This window comes from Rhipicephalus microplus, unplaced genomic scaffold (assembly GCF_043290135.1).
Source record: "Rhipicephalus microplus isolate Deutch F79 unplaced genomic scaffold, USDA_Rmic scaffold_338, whole genome shotgun sequence".
Lineage (NCBI taxonomy): Eukaryota > Metazoa > Arthropoda > Arachnida > Ixodida > Ixodidae > Rhipicephalus > Rhipicephalus microplus.
Window position 1 is genome coordinate 67,501 of NW_027464906.1, and position 17,500 is coordinate 85,000.

Here is a 17,500-nt window from a genome sequence, read left to right on the forward strand (position 1 = left end):
GCCCCGGCTGACGCAGTTTTCGCGCCGCCCCGGCTGACGCGGTTTCGTGCCGCCCCGGCAGACGCGGTTTTTTGCGCCGCCCCGGCTGACGCGGTTTTTGCCGCCCCGGCTGACGCAGTTCGGACTTAGCACTTTTCGGCTGTGCCTGGCTGGCGGCCCACTCACTCGATCGCCATGTCTGTTTGCCACAGTTTTCCCGGTGGTGCCGCACCCGGGCTCGCCCCGGCTGACGCAGTTTTCGCGCCGCCCCGGCTGACGCGGTTTCGTGCCGCCCCGGCAGACGCGGTTTTCGCGCCGCCCCGGCTGACGCGGTTTCGTGCCGCCCCGGCAGACGCAGTTCGGACTTAGCACTTTTCGGCTGTGCCTGGCTGGCGGCCCACTCACTCGATCGCCATGTCTGTTTGCCACAGTTTTCCCGGTGGTGCCGCACCCGGGCTCGCCCCGGCTGACGCAGTTTTCGCGCCGCCCCGGCTGACGCGGTTTCGTGCCGCCCCGGCAGACGCGGTTTTCGCGCCGCCCCGGCTGACGCGGTTTCGTGCCGCCCCGGCAGACGCAGTTCGGACTTAGCACTTTTCGGCTGTGCCTGGCTGGCGGCCCACTCACTCGATCGCCATGTCTGTTTGCCACAGTTTTCCCGGTGGTGCCGCACCCGGGCTCGCCCCGGCTGACGCAGTTTTCGCGCCGCCCCGGCTGACGCGGTTTCGTGCCGCCCCGGCAGACGCGGTTTTCGCGCCGCCCCGGCTGACGCGGTTTCGTGCCGCCCCGGCAGACGCAGTTCGGACTTAGCACTTTTCGGCTGTGCCTGGCTGGCGGCCCACTCACTCAATCGCCATGTCTGTTTGCCACAGTTTTCCCGGTGGTGCCGCACCCGGGCTCGCCCCGGCTGACGCAGTTTTCGCGCCGCCCCGGCTGACGCGGTTTCGTGCCGCCCCGGCAGACGCGGTTTTCGCGCCGCCCCGGCTGACGCGGTTTCGTGCCGCCCCGGCAGACGCAGTTCGGACTTAGCACTTTTCGGCTGTGCCTGGCTGGCGGCCCACTCACTCGATCGCCATGTCTGTTTGCCACAGTTTTCCCGGTGGTGCCGCACCCGGGCTCGCCCCGGCAGACGCGTTTTTTTTTTCTTTCGCCCCGGCTGACGCAGTTTTCGCGCCGCCCCGGCTGACGCGGTTTCGTGCCGCCCCGGCAGACGCGGTTTTTTGCGCCGCCCCGGCTGACGCGGTTTTTGCCGCCCCGGCTGACGCAGTTCGGACTTAGCACTTTTCGGCTGTGCCTGGCTGGCGGCCCACTCACTCGATCGCCATGTCTGTTTGCCACAGTTTTCCCGGTGGTGCCGCACCCGGGCTCGCCCCGGCTGACGCAGTTTTCGCGCCGCCCCGGCTGACGCGGTTTCGTGCCGCCCCGGCAGACGCGGTTTTCGCGCCGCCCCGGCTGACGCGGTTTCGTGCCGCCCCGGCAGACGCAGTTCGGACTTAGCACTTTTCGGCTGTGCCTGGCTGGCGGCCCACTCACTCGATCGCCATGTCTGTTTGCCACAGTTTTCCCGGTGGTGCCGCACCCGGGCTCGCCCCGGCTGACGCAGTTTTCGCGCCGCCCCGGCTGACGCGGTTTCGTGCCGCCCCGGCAGACGCGGTTTTCGCGCCGCCCCGGCTGACGCGGTTTCGTGCCGCCCCGGCAGACGCAGTTCGGACTTAGCACTTTTCGGCTGTGCCTGGCTGGCGGCCCACTCACTCGATCGCCATGTCTGTTTGCCACAGTTTTCCCGGTGGTGCCGCACCCGGGCTCGCCCCGGCAGACGCGTTTTTTTTTTCTTTCGCCCCGGCTGACGCAGTTTTCGCGCCGCCCCGGCTGACGCGGTTTCGTGCCGCCCCGGCAGACGCGGTTTTTTTGCGCCGCCCCGGCTGACGCGGTTTTTGCCGCCCCGGCTGACGCAGTTCGGACTTGGCACTTTTTGGCTGAGCCTGGCTGGTGGCCCACTCACTCGATCGCCATGTCTGTTAGCCACAGTTTTCCCGGTGGTGCCGCACCCGGGCTCGCCCCGGCTGACGCAGTTTTCGCGCCGCCCCGGCAGACGCGGTTTTCGCGCCGCCCCGGCTGACGCGGTTTTTGCCGCCCCGGCTGACGCAGTTCGGACTTGGCACTTTTTGGGCTGAGCCTGGCTGGCGGCCCACTCACTCGATCGCCATGTCTGTTTGCCACAGTCTTCCCGGTGGTGCCGCACCCGGGCTCGCCCCGGCAGACGCGTTTTTTTTTTCTTTCGCCCCGGCAGACGTGGTTCCCCCCCCCCCCCCCTTTTCGCTCGCCCCGGCTGACGAGGTTTTCGCGCCGCCCCGGCTGACGCAGTTTTCGCGCCGCCCCGGCTGACGCGGTTTCGTGCCGCCCCGGCTGACGCGGTTTTCGCGCCGCCCCGGCTGACGCGGTTTTTGCGTCGCCCCGGCTGACACGGTTCGGACTTTGCACTTTTCGGCTGTGCCTGGCTGGCGGCCCACTCACTCGATCGCCATGTCTGTTTGCCACAGTTTTCCCGGTGGTGCCGCACCCGGGCTCGCCCCGGCTGACGCAGTTTTCGCGCCGCCCCGGCTGACGCGGTTTCGTGCCGCCCCGGCAGACGCGGTTTTCGCGCCGCCCCGGCTGACGCGGTTTCGTGCCGCCCCGGCAGACGCAGTTCGGACTTAGCACTTTTCGGCTGTGCCTGGCTGGCGGCCCACTCACTCGATCGCCATGTCTGTTTGCCACAGTTTTCCCGGTGGTGCCGCACCCGGGCTCGCCCCGGCTGACGCAGTTTTCGCGCCGCCCCGGCTGACGCGGTTTCGTGCCGCCCCGGCAGACGCGGTTTTCGCGCCGCCCCGGCTGACGCGGTTTCGTGCCGCCCCGGCAGACGCAGTTCGGACTTAGCACTTTTCGGCTGTGCCTGGCTGGCGGCCCACTCACTCGATCGCCATGTCTGTTTGCCACAGTTTTCCCGGTGGTGCCGCACCCGGGCTCGCCCCGGCTGACGCAGTTTTCGCGCCGCCCCGGCTGACGCGGTTTCGTGCCGCCCCGGCAGACGCGGTTTTCGCACCGCCCCGGCTGACGCGGTTTCGTGCCGCCCCGGCAGACGCAGTTCGGACTTAGCACTTTTCGGCTGTGCCTGGCTGGCGGCCCACTCACTCGATCGCCATGTCTGTTTGCCACAGTTTTCCCGGTGGTGCCGCACCCGGGCTCGCCCCGGCTGACGCAGTTTTCGCGCCGCCCCGGCTGACGCGGTTTCGTGCCGCCCCGGCAGACGCGGTTTTCGCGCCGCCCCGGCTGACGCGGTTTCGTGCCGCCCCGGCAGACGCAGTTCGGACTTAGCACTTTTCGGCTGTGCCTGGCTGGCGGCCCACTCACTCAATCGCCATGTCTGTTTGCCACAGTTTTCCCGGTGGTGCCGCACCCGGGCTCGCCCCGGCTGACGCAGTTTTCGCGCCGCCCCGGCTGACGCGGTTTCGTGCCGCCCCGGCAGACGCGGTTTTCGCGCCGCCCCGGCTGACGCGGTTTCGTGCCGCCCCGGCAGACGCAGTTCGGACTTAGCACTTTTCGGCTGTGCCTGGCTGGCGGCCCACTCACTCGATCGCCATGTCTGTTTGCCACAGTTTTCCCGGTGGTGCCGCACCCGGGCTCGCCCCGGCAGACGCGTTTTTTTTTTCTTTCGCCCCGGCTGACGCAGTTTTCGCGCCGCCCCGGCTGACGCGGTTTCGTGCCGCCCCGGCAGACGCGGTTTTTTGCGCCGCCCCGGCTGACGCGGTTTTTGCCGCCCCGGCTGACGCAGATCGGACTTAGCACTTTTCGGCTGTGCCTGGCTGGCGGCCCACTCACTCGATCGCCATGTCTGTTTGCCACAGTTTTCCCGGTGGTGCCGCACCCGGGCTCGCCCCGGCTGACGCAGTTTTCGCGCCGCCCCGGCTGACGCGGTTTCGTGCCGCCCCGGCAGACGCGGTTTTCGCGCCGCCCCGGCTGACGCGGTTTCGTGCCGCCCCGGCAGACGCAGTTCGGACTTAGCACTTTTCGGCTGTGCCTGGCTGGCGGCCCACTCACTCGATCGCCATGTCTGTTTGCCACAGTTTTCCCGGTGGTGCCGCACCCGGGCTCGCCCCGGCTGACGCAGTTTTCGCGCCGCCCCGGCTGACGCGGTTTCGTGCCGCCCCGGCAGACGCGGTTTTCGCGCCGCCCCGGCTGACGCGGTTTCGTGCCGCCCCGGCAGACGCAGTTCGGACTTAGCACTTTTCGGCTGTGCCTGGCTGGCGGCCCACTCACTCGATCGCCATGTCTGTTTGCCACAGTTTTCCCGGTGGTGCCGCACCCGGGCTCGCCCCGGCAGACGCGTTTTTTTTTTCTTTCGCCCCGGCTGACGCAGTTTTCGCGCCGCCCCGGCTGACGCGGTTTCGTGCCGCCCCGGCAGACGCGGTTTTTTTGCGCCGCCCCGGCTGACGCGGTTTTTGCCGCCCCGGCTGACGCAGTTCGGACTTGGCACTTTTTGGCTGAGCCTGGCTGGTGGCCCACTCACTCGATCGCCATGTCTGTTAGCCACAGTTTTCCCGGTGGTGCCGCACCCGGGCTCGCCCCGGCTGACGCAGTTTTCGCGCCGCCCCGGCAGACGCGGTTTTCGCGCCGCCCCGGCTGACGCGGTTTTTGCCGCCCCGGCTGACGCAGTTCGGACTTGGCACTTTTTGGGCTGAGCCTGGCTGGCGGCCCACTCACTCGATCGCCATGTCTGTTTGCCACAGTCTTCCCGGTGGTGCCGCACCCGGGCTCGCCCCGGCAGACGCGTTTTTTTTTCTTTCGCCCCGGCAGACGTGGTTCCCCCCCCCCCCTTTTCGCTCGCCCCGGCTGACGAGGTTTTCGCGCCGCCCCGGCTGACGCAGTTTTCGCGCCGCCCCGGCTGACGCGGTTTCGTGCCGCCCCGGCTGACGCGGTTTTCGCGCCGCCCCGGCTGACGCGGTTTTTGCGTCGCCCCGGCTGACACGGTTCGGACTTTGCACTTTTCGGCTGTGCCTGGCTGGCGGCCCACTCACTCGATCGCCATGTCTGTTTGCCACAGTTTTCCCGGTGGTGCCGCACCCGGGCTCGCCCCGGCTGACGCAGTTTTCGCGCCGCCCCGGCTGACGCGGTTTCGTGCCGCCCCGGCAGACGCGGTTTTCGCGCCGCCCCGGCTGACGCGGTTTCGTGCCGCCCCGGCAGACGCAGTTCGGACTTAGCACTTTTCGGCTGTGCCTGGCTGGCGGCCCACTCACTCGATCGCCATGTCTGTTTGCCACAGTTTTCCCGGTGGTGCCGCACCCGGGCTCGCCCCGGCTGACGCAGTTTTCGCGCCGCCCCGGCTGACGCGGTTTCGTGCCGCCCCGGCAGACGCGGTTTTCGCGCCGCCCCGGCTGACGCGGTTTCGTGCCGCCCCGGCAGACGCAGTTCGGACTTAGCACTTTTCGGCTGTGCCTGGCTGGCGGCCCACTCACTCGATCGCCATGTCTGTTTGCCACAGTTTTCCCGGTGGTGCCGCACCCGGGCTCGCCCCGGCAGACGCGTTTTTTTTTTTCTTTTGCCCCGGCTGACGCAGTTTTCGCGCCGCCCCGGCTGACGCGGTTTCGTGCCGCCCCGGCAGACGCGGTTTTTTGCGCCGCCCCGGCTGACGCGGTTTTTGCCGCCCCGGCTGACGCAGTTCGGACTTAGCACTTTTCGGCTGTGCCTGGCTGGCGGCCCACTCACTCGATCGCCATGTCTGTTTGCCACAGTTTTCCCGGTGGTGCCGCACCCGGGCTCGCCCCGGCTGACGCAGTTTTCGCGCCGCCCCGGCTGACGCGGTTTCGTGCCGCCCCGGCAGACGCGGTTTTCGCGCCGCCCCGGCTGACGCGGTTTCGTGCCGCCCCGGCAGACGCAGTTCGGACTTAGCACTTTTCGGCTGTGCCTGGCTGGCGGCCCACTCACTCGATCGCCATGTCTGTTTGCCACAGTTTTCCCGGTGGTGCCGCACCCGGGCTCGCCCCGGCTGACGCAGTTTTCGCGCCGCCCCGGCTGACGCGGTTTCGTGCCGCCCCGGCAGACGCGGTTTTCGCGCCGCCCCGGCTGACGCGGTTTCGTGCCGCCCCGGCAGACGCAGTTCGGACTTAGCACTTTTCGGCTGTGCCTGGCTGGCGGCCCACTCACTCGATCGCCATGTCTGTTTGCCACAGTTTTCCCGGTGGTGCCGCACCCGGGCTCGCCCCGGCTGACGCAGTTTTCGCGCCGCCCCGGCTGACGCGGTTTCGTGCCGCCCCGGCAGACGCGGTTTTCGCGCCGCCCCGGCTGACGCGGTTTCGTGCCGCCCCGGCAGACGCAGTTCGGACTTAGCACTTTTCGGCTGTGCCTGGCTGGCGGCCCACTCACTCGATCGCCATGTCTGTTTGCCACAGTTTTCCCGGTGGTGCCGCACCCGGGCTCGCCCCGGCAGACGCGTTTTTTTTTTCTTTCGCCCCGGCTGACGCAGTTTTCGCGCCGCCCCGGCTGACGCGGTTTCGTGCCGCCCCGGCAGACGCGGTTTTTTTGCGCCGCCCCGGCTGACGCGGTTTTTGCCGCCCCGGCTGACGCAGTTCGGACTTGGCACTTTTTGGCTGAGCCTGGCTGGTGGCCCACTCACTCGATCGCCATGTCTGTTAGCCACAGTTTTCCCGGTGGTGCCGCACCCGGGCTCGCCCCGGCTGACGCAGTTTTCGCGCCGCCCCGGCAGACGCGGTTTTCGCGCCGCCCCGGCTGACGCGGTTTTTGCCGCCCCGGCTGACGCAGTTCGGACTTGGCACTTTTTGGGCTGAGCCTGGCTGGCGGCCCACTCACTCGATCGCCATGTCTGTTTGCCACAGTCTTCCCGGTGGTGCCGCACCCGGGCTCGCCCCGGCAGACGCGTTTTTTTTTTCTTTCGCCCCGGCAGACGTGGTTCCCCCCCCCCCCCCTTTTCGCTCGCCCCGGCTGACGAGGTTTTCGCGCCGCCCCGGCTGACGCAGTTTTCGCGCCGCCCCGGCTGACGCGGTTTCCTGCCGCCCCGGCTGACGCGGTTTTCGCGCCGCCCCGGCTGACGCGGTTTTTGCGTCGCCCCGGCTGACACGGTTCGGACTTTGCACTTTTCGGCTGTGCCTGGCTGGCGGCCCACTCACTCGATCGCCATGTCTGTTTGCCACAGTTTTCCCGGTGGTGCCGCACCCGGGCTCGCCCCGGCTGACGCAGTTTTCGCGCCGCCCCGGCTGACGCGGTTTCGTGCCGCCCCGGCAGACGCGGTTTTCGCGCCGCCCCGGCTGACGCGGTTTCGTGCCGCCCCGGCAGACGCAGTTCGGACTTAGCACTTTTCGGCTGTGCCTGGCTGGCGGCCCACTCACTCGATCGCCATGTCTGTTTGCCACAGTTTTCCCGGTGGTGCCGCACCCGGGCTCGCCCCGGCTGACGCAGTTTTCGCGCCGCCCCGGCTGACGCGGTTTCGTGCCGCCCCGGCAGACGCGGTTTTCGCGCCGCCCCGGCTGACGCGGTTTCGTGCCGCCCCGGCAGACGCAGTTCGGACTTAGCACTTTTCGGCTGTGCCTGGCTGGCGGCCCACTCACTCGATCGCCATGTCTGTTTGCCACAGTTTTCCCGGTGGTGCCGCACCCGGGCTCGCCCCGGCAGACGCGTTTTTTTTTTTCTTTTGCCCCGGCTGACGCAGTTTTCGCGCCGCCCCGGCTGACGCGGTTTCGTGCCGCCCCGGCAGACGCGGTTTTTTGCGCCGCCCCGGCTGACGCGGTTTTTGCCGCCCCGGCTGACGCAGTTCGGACTTAGCACTTTTCGGCTGTGCCTGGCTGGCGGCCCACTCACTCGATCGCCATGTCTGTTTGCCACAGTTTTCCCGGTGGTGCCGCACCCGGGCTCGCCCCGGCTGACGCAGTTTTCGCGCCGCCCCGGCTGACGCGGTTTCGTGCCGCCCCGGCAGACGCGGTTTTCGCGCCGCCCCGGCTGACGCGGTTTCGTGCCGCCCCGGCAGACGCAGTTCGGACTTAGCACTTTTCGGCTGTGCCTGGCTGGCGGCCCACTCACTCGATCGCCATGTCTGTTTGCCACAGTTTTCCCGGTGGTGCCGCACCCGGGCTCGCCCCGGCTGACGCAGTTTTCGCGCCGCCCCGGCTGACGCGGTTTCGTGCCGCCCCGGCAGACGCGGTTTTCGCGCCGCCCCGGCTGACGCGGTTTCGTGCCGCCCCGGCAGACGCAGTTCGGACTTAGCACTTTTCGGCTGTGCCTGGCTGGCGGCCCACTCACTCGATCGCCATGTCTGTTTGCCACAGTTTTCCCGGTGGTGCCGCACCCGGGCTCGCCCCGGCAGACGCGTTTTTTTTTTTCTTTCGCCCCGGCTGACGCAGTTTTCGCGCCGCCCCGGCTGACGCGGTTTCGTGCCGCCCCGGCAGACGCGGTTTTTTTGCGCCGCCCCGGCTGACGCGGTTTTTGCCGCCCCGGCTGACGCAGTTCGGACTTGGCACTTTTTGGCTGAGCCTGGCTGGTGGCCCACTCACTCGATCGCCATGTCTGTTAGCCACAGTTTTCCCGGTGGTGCCGCACCCGGGCTCGCCCCGGCTGACGCAGTTTTCGCGCCGCCCCGGCAGACGCGGTTTTCGCGCCGCCCCGGCTGACGCGGTTTTTGCCGCCCCGGCTGACGCAGTTCGGACTTGGCACTTTTTGGGCTGAGCCTGGCTGGCGGCCCACTCACTCGATCGCCATGTCTGTTTGCCACAGTCTTCCCGGTGGTGCCGCACCCGGGCTCGCCCCGGCAGACGCGTTTTTTTTTTCTTTCGCCCCGGCAGACGTGGTTCCCCCCCCCCCCCCCTTTTCGCTCGCCCCGGCTGACGAGGTTTTCGCGCCGCCCCGGCTGACGCAGTTTTCGCGCCGCCCCGGCTGACGCGGTTTCGTGCCGCCCCGGCTGACGCGGTTTTCGCGCCGCCCCGGCTGACGCGGTTTTTGCGTCGCCCCGGCTGACACGGTTCGGACTTTGCACTTTTCGGCTGTGCCTGGCTGGCGGCCCACTCACTCGATCGCCATGTCTGTTTGCCACAGTTTTCCCGGTGGTGCCGCACCCGGGCTTGCCCCGGCAGACGCGTTTTTTTTTTTCTTTTCGCCCCGGCTGACGCAGTTTTCGCCCCGCCCCGGCTGACGCGGTTTCGTGCCGCCCCGGCAGACGCGGTTTTTTGCGCCGCCCCGGCTGACGCGGTTTTTGCCGCCCCGGCTGACGCAGTTCGGACTTTGCACTTTTTGGCTGAGCCTGGCTGGCGGCCCACTCACTCGATCGCCATGTCTGTTTGCCACAGTTTTCCCGGTGGTGCCGCACCCGGGCTCGCCCCGGCAGACGCGTTTTTTTTTTCCTTCGCCCCGGCAGACGTGGTTCCCCCCCCCCCTCCGTCTTTCTTTTTGTTTTTTTTTTCGCCGCGGCTGAAGAGGATTTTTCGGTGCCTCGACGCCCCGGTAGTCGCGGTTTTTCCGTTTCCGCACGGCCCCGGCTGACGCTGCTCGGTCACAGTCGCCTTTTGTGAGGATTGCAGACTTCTTGAGCGCGGGTGTTTTTTTTTTGTTGTTGTTGTTGTTTTATTACGCATTCGCTCCAGCAGACGCTGTTTAGACTTTTTGTTTCCTCTTTTATCCTGCGACGAGGTGACGAGGTTTATTCGGTGCCCCGCCGCCCCGGCTGAAGTGATTTTTCCTGTCCCGTGCCGCCCCGGCTGACGCGGTTGGGACTTCGCGTTTGTTCGGCCGCCACGGGTTTTGGCGCACTCGCTCGGTTGCTTGTTGTTGCCACTTGTTGCGAACCCAGGTTTCTTGAGCGAGCGCGGGCGTTTTTTCTTCCTTTCTTTCTTTGTTCTATGTGTTAGCGAATCGGCCTTTAATATCACACGAGGACTCACAACCAACAATTTTCAGTTTGAAGTGTAAAAAATCTGCAGGTGTTGACGTAACTGACTTGCCCCGTACCCTTGAGTACATCCATGAAGTTCTCGTAGTACTACTAAATCGCATTATTCCAAGTGGAGAAATTCCCATAAACTTGCAAACCTCTACACGAAAATCGGTGCGCGTGATAAAGTTGAAAATTATCGTCCGATATCAAATGTGCCTTCTATAACACAAATTCTAGGAAAAAAAAAAAAAACACTTGTTCGCCGTTTTCTGCGCCGTGACTGGCAGCACTCCGGCGAAGCGAAACGGGGTCGATTCGAGCACGATATCGGCGTCTTTCGACGTGCTCGCCGGCGACCGTCGCACGAGTACGTCGCACGAGCGCGTCTGCCGGGGCGCCGTTTGCGAAGCCGACGCAAAAGTGGGAACCGCCGCTCGGATGATCGCCGCTTTCGGCAGAGTGAGTGTTGGCACTCCGGGGAAGCGAAACAGCGTGAATGCGCCCACGAAATCGGCGTATTTTGAAGTGCCCGCCGGCGACCGTCGCACGAGTACGGTAAACCGCGTCAGCCGGGGCGTAGTTCGGGACGCCGACGAAAAAGTGGGAAGCGCAACTCGGATCTTCGCCGTTTTTGCAGGAGTGAGTGGCGGCCCTCCTGCGAGACCAAGAAGCATCGATTCGTGCACGAATTCGGCGCCTTTCGACGTGATCGCCGGCGACCGTCGCTCGAGTAGGGCAAACCGCGTCTGCCGGGGCGGGCTTCGGGACGCCGATGCGAAAGTGGGAAACGCTGCTCGGATGTTCGCCGTTTTTGGCCGAGTGAGTGCTGGCACTCGGGCGAAGCCAAACGGGGCCGATTACGGCACGATATCGGCGTCTTTCGACGTGCCCGGCGGCGACCGTCGCACGAGTACGGTAAACCGCGTCAGCCCGGGCGGAGTTCGGGACGCCGATGCGAAAGTGGAGAACGCCGCTCGGATCTTCGCCGTTTTTGGAGGAGTGAGTGGCGGCACTCCGGAGAAGCCAAGGAGCGCCAATTAGCGCACGATATCGGCGTCTTTCGACGCGCTCGCCGGCGACCGTCGAACGAGTAGGGCAAACCGCGTCTGCCGGGGCGGGGTTTACGACGCCGACGCAAAAGTGGGAACCGCCGCTCGGATGTTGGCCGTTTTTGGCAGAGTGAGTGCTGGCACACCGGCGACGCGAAAGAGCGCGAAAGCGCCCACGAAAGTGGCGTATTTGGACGTGCTTGACGGCGACCGCTGCAGGAGTACGAAAAACCACGTCAGCCGGGGCGAGCGACCCACGGCGGTCTGGGTGCTTATCGCTGCTATTATAGGGGCACCCCGGCAGACGCAGAAAAAAAAAATTTTTTTTCGACCTTCTTTTTTGCTGGTCGAGCTCGGGTAACCCAGGTCGCAATGGGAGCCGCGCACGAAAGCGGCGTCGCGAGACGCGTTCGCGGTCGCTAGTCGCACGAGCTCGGCAACCGCGTCAGCCGGCGCGGAGTTCGGGATGCCGACGGCTAAGTGGGTACCGCTGCTCGGATGTTCGCCGTTTTTGGCCGAGTGAGTGCTGGCACTCCGGCGAAGCGAAACGGGGCCGATTCGGGCACGATATCGGCGTATTTAGACGTGCTCGCCGGCGACCGTCGCACGAGTACGGCAAAGCGCGTCTGCCGGGGCGAGGTTTGCGATGCCGACGAAAAAGTGGGAAGCGCCGCTCGGATCTTCGCCGTTTTTGCAGGAGTGAGTGGCGGCCCTCCTGCGAGACCAAGAAGCATCAACTCGCGCACGATATCGGTGTCTTTCGACGTGCCCGCCGGCCACCGCCGCACGAGTACGGCAAACCGCGTATGCCGGGGCGGGGTTGGCGACGCCGACGCAAAAGTGGGAACCGCCACTAGGATGTTCGCCGTTTTTGGCAGAGTGAGTGCTGGCACACCGGCGACGCGAAAGAGCGCGAAAGCGCCCACGAAAGTGGCGTATTTGGACGTGCTTGACGGCGACCGCTGCAGGAGTACGAAAAACCACGTCAGCCGGGGCGAGCGACCCACGGCGGTCTGGGTGCTTATCGCTGCTATTATAGGGGCACCCCGGCAGACGCAGAAAAAAAAAATTTTTTTTCGACCTTCTTTTTTGCTGGTCGAGCTCGGGTAACCCAGGTCGCAATGGGAGCCGCGCACGAAAGCGGCGTCGCGAGACGCGTTCGCGGTCGCTAGTCGCACGAGCTCGGCAACCGCGTCAGCCGGCGCGGAGTTCGGGATGCCGACGGCTAAGTGGGTACCGCTGCTCGGATGTTCGCCGTTTTTGGCCGAGTGAGTGCTGGCACTCCGGCGAAGCGAAACGGGGCCGATTCGGGCACGATATCGGCGTATTTCGACGTGCTCGCCGGCGACCGTCGCACGAGTACGGCAAAGCGCGTCTGCCGGGGCGAGGTTTGCGATGCCGACGAAAAAGTGGGAAGCGCCGCTCGGATCTTCGCCGTTTTTGCAGGAGTGAGTGGCGGCCCTCCTGCGAGACCAAGAAGCATCGACTCGCGCACGATATCGGTGTCTTTCGACGTGCCCGCCGGCCACCGCCGCACGAGTACGGCAAACCGCGTATGCCGGGGCGGGGTTGGCGACGCCGACGCAAAAGTGGGAACCGCCACTAGGATGTTCGCCGTTTTTGGCAGAGTGAGTGCTGGCACTCCGGCGAAGCGAAAGAGCGCGAATGCGCCCACGAAAGTGGCGTGTTTGGACGTGCTTGACGACGACCACCGCAGGAAAACGAAAAACCACGTCAGCCGGGGCGAGCGACCCATGGCGGTCTGGGTGCTTATCGCTGCTATTATAGGGGCACCCCGGCAGACGCAAAAAAAAAAAAATTTTTTTTCGACATTCTTTCTTGCTCGTCGACCTCGGGTGACCCAGGTCGCAGTGGGAGCCGCGCACGAAAGCGGCGTCGCGAGACGGCTTCGCGGTCGCTAGTCGCACGAGCTCGGCAACCGCGTCTGCCGGGGCGGAGTTCGGGACGCCGACGGCTAAGTGGGAACCGCCGCTCGGATGTTCGCCGTTTGTGGCCGAGTGAGTGCTGGCACTCCGGCGAAGCCAAACGGGGCCGATTCCGGCACGATATCGGCGTCTTTCTACGTGCTCGCCGGCGACCGTCGCACGAGTACGGCAAAGTGCGTCTGCCGGGGCGGGGTTTGCGACGCGTACGCAATAGTGAGAACCGTCGCTCGGATGTTCGTCGTCTTTCGCCGAGCCAGTGCTGGCACTCCGGCGAAGCCGAACGGAGCCGATTCGGGCACGATATCGGCGTCTTTCCACGTGCTCGCCGGCGACCGTCGCACGAGTACGGTAAACCGCGTCAGCCGGGGCGGAGTTCGGGACGCCGATGCGAAAGTGGGAAGCGCCGCTCGGATCTTCGCCGTTTTTGGAGGAGTCAGTGGCGGCACTCCGGTGAAGCCAAGGTGCGCCAATTCGCGCACGATATCGGCGTCTTTCGACGTGCCCGCCGGCCACCGTCGCACGAGTACGGCAAACCTCGTCTGCCGGGGCGGGGTTTGCGACGCCGACGCAAAAGTGGGAACCGCCGCTCGGATGTTCGCCGTTTTTGGCAGAGTGAGTGCTGGCACTCCGGCGAAGCGAAAGAGCGTGAATGCGCCCACGAAAGTAGCGTATTTGGACGTGCTTGACGGCGACCGCCGCAGGAGTACGAAAAACCACGTCAGCCGGGGCGAGCGACCCACGGCGGTCTGGGTGCTTATCGCTGCTATTATAGGGGCACCCCGGCAGACGCAGAAAGAAAAAAAAAAAATGGGGACATGGCGTGCGTCACCGTGCGGCTTCGCAGCGTTGCCGAAGTCGCCGAGCCCTTCGACTGAGCCGAACGGCGGACAGGGAACGTTGGTCGGCCGTTCTAACCTGTCGGTGCCACGCCGAGACGTCGTTAAGGAAAACCGCGTCGTGGGCCTCTACGACGCCGTCGAGTCGTTGTACGTTTGGTGTCCAGCGTGTCGGCGGCGAGTAGCGGACACGTCGTTCACGACTTCGGTCTTTCGCAGTCGACGCGAACTTGCGGAGAGTCGTGGTGCCTCACGTTTTCGGCAGAAACCGCGGCGGAATTTTCCCGTGCGTGCGCGCACGACCTCGGTGCTGTGCCGTCAGCGTAGTGTTGCACAAACTCGTGGCCTACCCAAGGTGCGGTACGTTTGCGGCCGTATCCTCGGTGGGAATTTCGTGAGTAGGGTCGCAAATTCTACGACCTCGGCGGGTTTGAGAGCGACGTAGACTTGTGGCACGCTCAACGTGCCACACGTTTCGGGGCACACCCGCGGTGAAATTTTCTCGAGTACGCTCGTATTAGTGCCCAAGGAGGTCTGGGTACTTATCGCTGCTATTATGTGGGGGTTCTCGTGAGCGGCGTACGCGAAAGCGACCGGGTGTCTGATATGCGGCGGGCTTCGGCCTCGTCAAGCGTGTCCTCGGGTCTGCTCCAGGGGAATCCACGGCAGTCGTCTGCAGCCTCATCCGCTTGATGCGTTAGGGGCTGGTTGTCGGACGGTGCCGTTTTACCACGATATCGAGGTGTGTTCCGTGTCGTCCTCGGGCGATTCAGATGCGAAAGCGCCGAAGACGCGGGCGTGACCCGTCGTCTGGCGGCTTTGCAGTCTCGGCTCCGTTGCTAGTTCCGGCCGGTCCACCGACAGTGCAGCGGGCTTGGGCAACCCGCACGGCGCGACCGAGTCGATGCAACGAAAAAGAGCGAGCATGAACGTGCTTCTTGCCGCACGGCTCCCACTCGTCTTTCGGGAAGGTTGTGCCGTAGCGAGCTCGAACGCCGTCATCTCGGAGTGCAAAATAAGCGTGTTGGGGCGCCTGAAGGTGGCCTCCGCCGCACACAGACTGCGTCCGGCCCGCCGAAGGCGAGGACGGACGCGCAGTCGAACGATTACCTGGTTGATCCTGCCAGTAATCATATGCTTGTCTCAAAGATTAAGCCATGCATGTCTAAGTACATGCCGAAATAAGGCGAAACCGCGAATGGCTCATTAAATCAGTTATGGTTCCTTAGATCGTTTCTTCCTACTTGGATAACTGTGGCAATTCTAGAGCTAATACATGCAGTGAGCCTGGAGCCCTTTGGGTAACGGGTGCTTTTATTAGACCAAGATCGATCGGGTTTCGGCCCGTATTGTGTGGTGACTCTGGATAACTTTGTGCTGATCGCATGGCCACGAGCCGGCGACGTTTCTTTCAAGTGTCTGCCTTATCAACTTTCGATGGTAGGTTACTTGCTTACCATGGTTGTTACGGGTAACGGAGAATCAGGGTTCGATTCCGGAGAGGGAGCCTGAGAAACGGCTACCACATCCAAGGAAGGCAGCAGGCGCGCAAATTACCCACTCCCGGCACGGGGAGGTAGTGACGAAAAATAACAATACGGGACTCTTTTGAGGCCCCGTAATTGAAATGAGTACACTCTAAATCCTTTAACGAGGATCAATTGGAGGGCAAGTCTGGTGCCAGCAGCCGCGGTAATTCCAGCTCCAATAGCGTATACTAAAGCTGCTGCGGTTAAAAAGCTCGTAGTTGGATCTCAGTTCCAGACGAGTAGTGCATCTACCCGATGCGACGGCTCGGACTGAACATCATGCCGGTTCTTTCTTGGTGCACTTCATTGTGTGCCTCGAGATGGCCGGTGCTTTTACTTTGAAAAAATTAGAGTGCTCAACGCAGGCGAGTCGCCTGAATAAACTTGCATGGAATAATAGAACAAGACCTCGTTTCTGTTCTGTTGGTTTTTGGAATACGAGGTAATGATTAAGAGGGACGGACGGGGGCATTCGTATTGCGGCGCTAGAGGTGAAATTCTTGGACCGTCGCAAGACGAACTACTGCGAAAGCATTTGCCAAGAATGTTTTCATTGATCAAGAACGAAAGTCAGAGGTTCGAAGGCGATCAGATACCGCCCTAGTTCTGACCATAAACGATGCCAACCAGCGATCCGCCTGAGTTACTCAAATGACTCGGCGGGCAGCTTCCGGGAAACCAAAGTATTTGGGTTCCGGGGGAAGTATGGTTGCAAAGCTGAAACTTAAAGGAATTGACGGAAGGGCACCACCAGGAGTGGAGCCTGCGGCTTAATTTGACTCAACACGGGAAAACTTACCCGGCCCGGACACTGGGAGGATTGACAGATTGAGAGCTCTTTCTTGATTCGGTGGATGGTGGTGCATGGCCGTTCTTAGTTGGTGGAGCGATTTGTCTGGTTAATTCCGATAACGAACGAGACTCTAGCCTATTAAATAGGTGCGGGGTTCCCAGCACCTTACAACCTTCTTAGAGGGACAAGCGGCTCCTAGCCGCACGAAACAGAGCAATAACAGGTCTGTGATGCCCTTAGATGTCCGGGGCCGCACGCGCGCTACACTGAAGGAAGCAGCGTGTCTTTATCCCTGTCTGAAAAGACTGGGTAACCCGTGGAACTTCTTTCGTGATTGGGATAGGGGCTTGCAATTGTTCCCCTTGAACGAGGAATTCCCAGTAAGCGCGAGTCATAAGCTCGCGTTGATTACGTCCCTGCCCTTTGTACACACCGCCCGTCGCTACTACCGATTGAATGATTTAGTGAGGTCTTCGGACCGATGTCCGGCGCGGCCTTTCGGTTGCGCCGGTCTGTTGGAAAGATGACCAAACTTGATCATTTAGAGGAAGTAAAAGTCGTAACAAGGTTTCCGTAGGTGAACCTGCGGAAGGATCATTAACGGATTGTGAAGGGTGAGCGCCTCAGCTGCGTCTGCGCCCGACACTTTCTGCCGCTGACCCCGTTTGGACGCGGGGTCGGCTTTTCCCCACGGGGCTGCCTGAATGTGGAGCGGCACCCCGTGACAAATTGTTGCGCCCAGCGGACGCCAACACCGCGACCTTGGACGGTCGGCCAGGTGGCGGACGCGGGTACAAACGGCGCAACGCACTCATAGGTCGGCTTTCGACCCGCCACTGCACCGTGGCTCGAAGCGCTCGAAATGCGCGACCCGACCGCTGCGGGACCGCCTAGTACTGTAAACAGGAGCGGCGGAGCGCGAACGGCGAGTCGTGGTTACGTCGGTAGAAGGCGAGGCTGCGCGTTCCCGAAACGCCAGCCGAGTGCCCTCCCGACCGTTCGAGCGTGCAAGAACGAGACCCGACAATCGCGCGGCGACTGCCAAGTACGAGAGGAACGGCACAAGCGTCGGCGGTCGGTCAAGGAACTGGCGATGTGACGGGTCCGCTGTGCACCAGTGCATACCGTCCCGCCGTCCGCGGCAAGCGCCTCCGCGTCCTCGGGTGACGGAGGCTGCCGGTCGGTTCTTGCAGGCGAGGGATCTCGCTGGCACCGGTTCGCGTTGACGCGCGGCCGGTCATGGCACGGCGATGCGACGGCCGAGGTGCGCAGTACTCGATGGAGGAACCGCACGCTCCGATGACCGTCCCGCCCTCCGCGGCGTATGCGTACCGACCGTAATGGTTGCAGCAGCGCCGGCCGGCATTTGAATTCGCCACACGAAACACGGTGCGAGATCGCGGTTAGGGGAGCGTCGACGTTGCCAGGCGTTTTGCTTGCTGCCGAGGGAAAGGCGGCACG

At 64.1% G+C, this 17,500-nt stretch overlaps 1 long non-coding RNA gene and 1 other non-coding gene across 2 annotated transcripts in view; one reads left to right on the forward strand and one right to left on the reverse strand.

Moving 5' to 3' along the window:
• LOC142793824 (uncharacterized) overlaps positions 1-17,500 on the reverse strand; it is a 77,337-nt gene that overhangs the window by 50,532 nt on the left and 9,305 nt on the right. The gene's annotated exons all lie outside the window — the stretch shown is intronic.
• On the forward strand, positions 14,825-16,639 carry LOC142793829 (small subunit ribosomal RNA). Its single transcript, XR_012891855.1, has one exon. It is a non-coding gene; the product is annotated as a small subunit ribosomal RNA (ribosomal RNA).